The 8,484-nt window shown below is 37.2% G+C and overlaps 1 long non-coding RNA gene across 1 annotated transcript in view; it reads left to right on the forward strand.

Annotated features, from left to right (window-relative positions):
• The first annotated feature begins 6,925 nt into the window (after positions 1-6,925).
• The window catches only part of LOC112161198, a 39,478-nt gene continuing 37,919 nt past the window's right edge, over positions 6,926-8,484 (forward strand). Inside the window, exon 1 of the long non-coding RNA XR_002921810.2 lies at positions 6,926-7,121. This is a non-coding gene — a long non-coding RNA (uncharacterized LOC112161198). The remainder of the gene's footprint in view (positions 7,122-8,484) is intronic.

The raw sequence follows: 8,484 nt of genomic DNA on the forward strand, positions 1-8,484 counted from the left end.
GCAGGTGAAGAAACATCTAGAGATGGGGGGATTTGCTCTTGAAAGGAGAGAAATGCAGGTAAGCTTCAGCAAAACAGAATCTGTGTGTAAGTTAGAGGAACTCAATTAGAAGGTGGAAGACTTGAAGGATGTAGAGTTATGGTCCAGAATAGGGTTGTGTATTTCTCAAGAGTCTGCTAATACAGTACGTAGCGTCATGAAGTAGAGATTTTGTAGTTGTTTTGGTGTGGTGTAGAGCAGTGTTTTTCAACCAGTGTGCCGCGGCACACTAGTGTGCCGTGAGAGATGGTCAAGTGTGCCGCGGGAAATTACCCATTTTCACGTCTAAAACATTTACCATCACTATCAGCTCTGTGTTCATCCAAACTGCCCTGATGTAACCCTGGATAGTTTGGAATATCCAAGATCATAAAAGAAATTTTTCTTTGATTCTAAAAATAACTCTTTAATTAGATTGACGTTATCGCAATCTGGCCGCCTAACTAGCTGCAAGCTCTGTTTTCAGAAAAGAGCCGCCCCCTTCAACTCTCTCCGCCAATCATTGTTGGAGGCTTGATCACGTGTCATCAATCTGATCAATCAGAAGTGCTTAACGTCCTCACTTCCTTGTTCTGATTCGGCTCATAAAGTCTCTCAGTTCCAACTAAAATAACAGCTAAAGCTCGTGTTTAGCGGTGTAGCTTCCAGCGGGATCCGACGTCAGACAGTTTAAAAAGTGAACAAAAGAATGAAGCTCAGAAACGACAGGATGCCGGCATCTGCGTGAGTTTATGCACTACAGCCCCCATGATGCATTGGGGTTAAAGCGGTGTTTCTCAAATGATAGGGGATGACCCGGGGATCGTGCCATTTGTGTTAGTTACTAAACAGTTGATCGGGGAACCATTAGTGACCGTGATATCCACATAGAGAGAGGAAATATCTAATTAGACCTCAAGAATTGTGATGGAAAAATGTTTAACAGGGATGTAAAGAAAATGGAGAGAAAGAGAAAGTGCGCGCGCTGGGGGGAGGGGGAGGGGCTTACACGTGCAGCAGCGCTTGACCCAAACAGAGAGAGATAACATAAAACGTAAAGACATTAGAAAAGAAGAAAAAACTGGAACCATTTGACTTTTCTTGATAGTATGAAGGAACAGTGCAGGAAATATTCTATATGTATATATATTCTGTATATATTTATGGCTCCACAACCAACCTGTCCAGACACCTGAGAACTGAGAGAATCTTCTCTAAAACAGAGCAGATCATCACTGAGAGAAGAAAGCAGATGACATCCTCAAAGCTGAAACTCTTTGTCTTTCTTAATGTTAAAGTGGATAAAAGTCTGTTGGTTTTTTACACTTTCATTTGTATTTGGGTTGTGGTTGCAGAGTTTTGTGTTGTTCACTTCAAATGTGTTTAAAAAGAAAAGAGCTTAAAATGTCTAGACTTCAAAACTGAATAGTTGATTGCTAGTTCATTTTTCATTTATTTTTTACATTTTATCTTTAAGGGATATATAACAGAAAATACATGTACACTTTATATGAATAAAAACATGTTTACATTATGGATTTTATGCATAATCTTATATAGTAGTTTATAATGAATTAAATATAGCAAAAACAACCTAAAAATCCATTTGGTAGCAGAAAGAGTCGCTGTTTACAGAGAGTTAATGCAAAAGAACTGAATCTCTGAGAAGAGCCAGAATTCATCACTATTATGGAGGGAAAACAGGAAAGACCGTAGTTTTTACTTTGTCTGATAGTTTTGGAAGTATTTAAAAAAAGCATTCATAAAAACTGATTATTTAGAATTTTCTTTAAAGATTTTTTTGTCACTCTTTAATGACAGTAAATGTAGACTGTTTTGAAGACATACATTTAATTTGAGCAAAATGACTAATGATAACGATATTTGCAACAGAAAGTTGTAGTGGGGGGGTGGGGCGAGGGAGTGAATTGAGAAACACTGGGTTAAAGTGACAGCACCTCTGCGCTGCAATGACACTTCCTGATTATTTAAAAAAATGTACACTAGATTGTGGAGGGAATGTGCATCAATACAGACTACATTTTTTTACCTTTTTGATGCTAGTGTGCCGCGGGATTTTTTTCATGGATAAAGTGTACCTTGGCTCAAAAAAGGTTGAAAAACACTGGTGTAGAGCTCCTGAAAGAGGCTTGGTGTGGTTTGCTGCCAAATAGTGGTCAAGAGTTTAGGTAGACACTGAACGGCATGTTTGCTTAAAATTGTTAATTAAATATCATCTTAGCAGCATTTTAAATCAATATAAATATCGCCAGATGAAGTATAGTGATATCTCACTGAAGCAATATTTTCTTAGACCCCTAGTCCAGAACAACGGAAAGTGAAGGAAACAGGTGAGAAGGCGTGTTCAAGCTGGTTAGAACAAATGGAGGAGGGTTTCATATGTAAAGAGTGTCAGCAAGAATGAAAGGAAGGCAAAGAAGACTGGTGAGAGCGCCATCTTCAAACCACTTCTCCACATTAAGTTTTACTGCAACATAAGAAAAAAATCCCATGATGCTTCTTGGTCATTTTTCAAGAATACATTCATACAAAAGTAACATTCAGTGTCACGTACACTACAAATTACAATGACAAATAGCATCAAAACCTATACAATTTACGATTGAAGAAGAACATTGACGCATCTCTGGGTTTCCTTCCGCTCTCGTCTCTTTCATGCGGTCTCATCCATGCCTTTTGAACTTCCCTGGATAAATAGTTGATGTGAAAAGCCTGTTTTATCCACAGATAATCCCCACATGTGAACCACACACTTGGAAACTATACACTACATTTAAATATTTAGTTGTGTTGTTTCCAAATTCACGTGTTCGTCTTTGTGCGCCGCAGGAAAATAAAGGGGTAAACAAAGTCCAGTTCTGACAGATCTAAACATAAAAAAACCTCTTTGTTCCTTTATAAATAACGTCCCTGATGCTGTCTGTCAGATATTTGGCAGCAATAATAAAATTTCCAGAGCCTTGTGTGTGAGTGTTTGAGGGGTGGGGTCCACAATATTTGAGGAATATATCCATTAATCAACTTTTTGTGATTCCCTCAATTACAGACTGTAGTTTAAACTTCATTTCAGGACTATTAAGAAAGGTTTGGTCAGCCTCCTGGGGTCCAGTGAAGCAACTGAGGGGGCTCCTTTGCTCTGGGACCAGTGTATTGTGTCACTTCCCCAACAAGCATGGAATGGATACGAAGACTTAAATAGGTTTATGTGATAGAACAACTCTAAACTCCAAAGGAAAACTGACTTATTTACACAAAGATAAACTCATGTAACAATGTACCTATGAACATACCGTAAAACGTAGGGGGAGAGGTTCATATATCCATCAAATATACGTCTATGGTCAAACTTGTAAAAGTGTTTTGATCAAACTTGAAAACGTGTTTCTATAAATTTATAAAAGTGTTTCAGGTAAATGTATTATTGTTGTGCAGTTCCTGCCCACCGTATATAACTGAGCTATAAAATACAGTTTCAAAAAGGAAATAATCTGAATATTTAGAAAAAAAATATGCTTTGTTAGAAACTTGAATTAGATTTATAAATGTATATATTCAAGTTTTTTTTCTATCCCTTAAACGAAATACTTCATTGGTGATTTTTTTTTCTCTTTTATGAAATATTTTTAAATTAAAAACAACTAATCTCACCGACAAAAGGCCAGTTTAGTTAAAACTGAGTCATTTTTAGAGGAAAAATAACAACTTTTTTACCAAAAGGATAATTTGACCTGAAACATTTTGCTCTTTTCTTTCATTTTTTGATCAGGAAGTTGCAGATAAAAATAGCTAAAAGTCTGTTTGGTTCCCCTCCTGCAGCTTTTATTAGCTTTTTTTAATGAGTTTCTTGAGCAAATACTGATGTGTGTCATTAAGACCCCGTGTGCACAGCTCTTCAATGTGGCCTGCGAGCGGATAACAGAAACCTTTCTCATAATAATAAATGTGTAGACAAGTCAGTCTTTTTTCTATAAAGCTGCATTTCTTTACCTTTAAGTCTTAATATCATATAGGCGTTCAGGCTCCTGCGTCAGACGTTTCTATTCCGAAGAAGTCATTAACAGCAACTTTGCTCTGATCCCATCTGCACAGCTCCTCAGAGAAAACTGCTTTTATGCCGTTTATCGCTCACAGCTCCAATAAAAGATCCTCTGAAACACTGCAAGTGATGTAATTGTGGGGTAAGGCGAGTTCTCCGAGGTGCTGAGGAGAGAAGAGCTCAGTGCAGCTGGCCTCACACCTGGAGGCAGCATAAAGTTGGGATTTGCTTAGGTAGGACCGCACAAACCCGGAGAGGCGTGTACATGACTGAAGTCCAGGTGTTTGAGACCAAACACTGGACAAACACAACAGGAACAAACTACAAAACAGTCGGGAGGGAAACCAAAATCCACCGCGGTCCCATCAGCAGGCATCTGCTGTATATTTTCGATTCGGTAGAAGAAGACACTAAAACTATTTTAGAGCAGATGCCAGATGGAGACATGTAAACGGTTCACTTCTCCCTCTGCATTGAACCCCATTTAAGTGTCTCTTGATGACAGCTGTTACTGGTGCATCCAAACGCCCTGTTCTGCCCCCCCCCGGAGATAAAACAAGAAATGTATGCACAGGAATTTGGTCACAGTTGCAGATTTTTCCACAGATCAGACGGACTCATTAAAAACTTCATTGTGGTTCTACTTTGAGCCTGTTCCAATGAGTTCTCAAGTGTATGCAGAAAGTGTGAAACGTGGGCAAAACACACAATTTGTAAAGTTACATATTCACAATGAAAGAAAATACTTGTTTCACCCTGAAAAAAAGTTTGTGCACCTAGACGTAGCTCTGGTGAAAAGTTTGAGAAAGACGCTGTTAGACAAAAGGAAGCATTGTGGTAAGACAAACAAAAAATATAAGTTTTGCCACGTTCCCAATATAACCTCAGAAAATCTTTTGACATCTTAATGAAGTGGAAAACATTAGTGAAGATCTGGAAAAAGACCAAAATGTTCTGGTGTTGTAGACAGTCTGTTCTTAAGGTCAAACAGAAACGTTACATAATAACAACAATCACATAATTTCCTTCATGACAAAAAACAGAATTTAGAAGCTGCATCTGCTCAATGTTGTATGTCATTGCTCCGATTGTTTTCTAATATTTTGGGAATAAATACTAATAAACGTGCCATCATCCCCATGTTTACAATTTTTTACATGTCAGCAGTTTTTTCAATATTAATCATTTTTAGCATCAAACTACAAAGAGAAAAATAATTTAAAAACACTAAATATTACCTTTTTGCCATTAGAATCAGACACGCTTCCTCTCAGCTTCATAAATGACATCTGGGAAACTTTATTTTGTGGACTCACTCCTTTGTGTTCATGATTGTCATCATGAACGTCGGCGGCAGCTGCTGATGTGGCGGCTGGTGTTGCCTCGCTTCATTTCCTGCATCACTTCATGTCACTGCTGATGAACAGCTCGAGCTTTACTTCCTTTTCTCACTCAGACATTTGTGCTCTAAACAAGTGACAGAGGCTGCGGCTTTGTTTGGTTCGCTTTTGTAGATGTGATGCAAAAGTGCTCTACAAGTCTGTATTGCCTTACACTTAGAAGTAAACACTAACTGCAGGTTATGTGTTAAAACAGCAAAGATTTAGTGAAGTATTGATGGATATTGAAATGTCTGGAGGACCTGTCGGCCCACTCTGAGAAGGTATTGTTGTGAATGGAGGGAGTCGCAGTTCTTCACCTCCTTTGCATCTGTGGAGCGCGGTGATTGATCACTGCTTCTCCCCACCGCACAACACAGCTCAATAAATGCCAGTTTCACTGGCAGCCCAAAGCACAAAAGAAACGCAGCCACGTTTGATGGATGATCTTTTCTTCTAAACTTTAAAACATTTAAAACTTTTCAAAACTGCAGCTTTTGAGCTTTTTTTTGCATTATCAATTATTAAACTACAGCTTCAAGTTTCTCCTCGTTTAGCGGAATATCCGTTGTTTTTTTTTCCCTGAAGTCTGGTGAGCTGTTTCCATTGATCTTGATTATAAGGACTTGCTGACGTCTGTAGTTGCATGATTGATGACAAGTTTTTTTTGGATGATTTTATCTGTAGAGACTTTAATGCTTGTCTAGACGCTGGAGACAATGCAGGCGCATTGTTTGCCATGCACAGAAGTAAACAAAATACTCCTTGGTCATTAAAGTTCTTTGTTTTTCTATAATATGCAATGAAAAAATAGCTGATTTTCAAAGTTTTGAAGTTGAATGTGTTAAATGAAGCGGTCAAAATAATATTGGGACTTCACTTTAGAAAAATCACAAAGGCAAAAACTGCAGGTGAACACGTGCACAAAATCAAGTTAAGCAATTTAGATACTGATCAAACAAGGAGTTATACAGTAAATGTGTGGTATTTGTTATCTTTATGTTAAACAGTCGTTGTTTTTGCTATTTTTGTTTTGATAATGTTGATATGAGAGTACCAAGTAATACATGATACCCAGAAATTTAACTTCCTTCTCTCTGAAAATTTTAATCTCAAATGATGTATTTGGGTTTGTGAGCCTGTTGCTAAATGCATGAAGTATGTTTTTGTTGTTGTTTTTGCACTAATTTATAATTTATTTATATTAAATCGTGGCTTCAATATTTTAATCTTTTTGGTTGACATTACCTTTCCCTTATGCTTTAAGTTGTCGCCCAGTGGCGCCGACTTCCCTTGGCATTCCCGGCTCTAGCCCCGAATAAGTTTTTTTTTTTTTTTTTTTTCGATTCAGAACTGCCTTGTAAAATTCATGATAAAAGCAGTTTTGTATTTTCCTAGCTTTAGTGAATGCAACACATTCACAACAGGCTGACCAATCAGAGAGGAGTTGAACAGAGAGGAAAAAAATCCTCCGTGTTTTATTGGCTGACAGCTCTGCTCCACCCCGCCCCTCACTCGCCATGTTTAGTCCGAATCCTGAACTTTTCAGGCGGCCCGACTTCCGACATTAAATGGACACCAGACGGTTTTTGAGAAAACGAAGCGGGACAACTCTTCTGTTGTGGTGGCTCCCGCGGAATGGAAGACTGTCCGAACACATGACACAGGTAAACGCTGGAAATATTCAAGTTATGTGAACTCCTGTCTGACTAAATGACAGTTTGGTTAGCTAAAGCGTTAGCCTAGCATCAGTGAAGTACCTCCATGACACGGAGATAAACTCACTAGAACATGTCAGAACTTCTGTGTCACCACTAAGAAGAAGGTGATGTATTTTGATAACATTTGTTATTCATATAGACAAAACATTTGAACTAAATTATGTTTTTTATTTGATTATTAGAATGTTTTTAAGATCTAGAGGTGTTTTCTGGAGCTGTTTCTCATTTTTAATGCGTAGACTGCAGTTTATATATTTTTTTATGCAGAAATTCATTAATATATTTAAGATTGGGCTATTATTGCAACATTTGATTTGATCATTTGATTTACTTTAGCTGCTCACTAGCACATAGTTGAAGGACTTGTTATGTCTCTTTGCATTTCCATAGATTTACTCCCTTTTTCTTAGATGATCTGCATTTTATATTGATCTGTTTTATTTAAATGTGTTTACATGAAGGCATAAAGTGAAACGTGAAGCTGCAGAAGATCACCAGTTAAAAGTTGCCCAAATTTCCGTGCTCACATAGTCATTGTAAACAGAGCAAAAGTCAAACGATTCCAGCGTGTCTGACATTAAAATAAAACTTATTAATGCAATGTTTTCGACAGCGGTCAGTGAGCTGCTGTTAGCTCAGCCGTGGTTCTAACATCACTCCTCTTTGTTTTTGTTTATAACTGTGTCTGATCTCCGAAAAAAATAAAAGTAAAAAATGATCAAATTAATTGAAGCTGTTGCCAAAAATATGAAAGTGACTTTTTCCAGGTAATGTTATAAAATACATTTGCCCAGAGTTTTTTTTTTTTTTTTTCGACGTGGCCGCTCTTATTTTGTAAGTTGAAAATTTGTGGTTCAATAGTTACTCTGAACATTTTCACTTAACTAAACCATTCCTGATTTTACAAGTATCTCCTAAAATATCCTGTAAAACAACAAATACATTTATCCTGGGAAGTGATTAAAATGTGTACGAGTGATGCAGCGATGTGTGTCTTTGCTGAAGGTATTAAATGTGGCCAACATGAATTTCTGTCAGCTTTTATGCTTGATCAAACTTAAGATAAATACAAATAACATCAGCCAAAATAGAACCTGTTAGAATAATATCCCCTCAAATGAAAGGTTGATATTTTCTATAAAACATCCAATATTGGAGGATTGTTAAGCATTTGTATTTTGATCTGTGAACGATCTAAGAGAAGAAATGAAAATACAGTTCTAGATAGATAGATAGATAGATAGATAGATAGACTTTATTGTCTGTTCAATGAACAGAAATTCATCTTTCAACACGGCATAAGACAATA

Source organism: Oryzias melastigma, linkage group LG11 (assembly GCF_002922805.2).
Source record: "Oryzias melastigma strain HK-1 linkage group LG11, ASM292280v2, whole genome shotgun sequence".
Taxonomy (NCBI): Eukaryota; Metazoa; Chordata; class Actinopteri; order Beloniformes; family Adrianichthyidae; genus Oryzias; species Oryzias melastigma.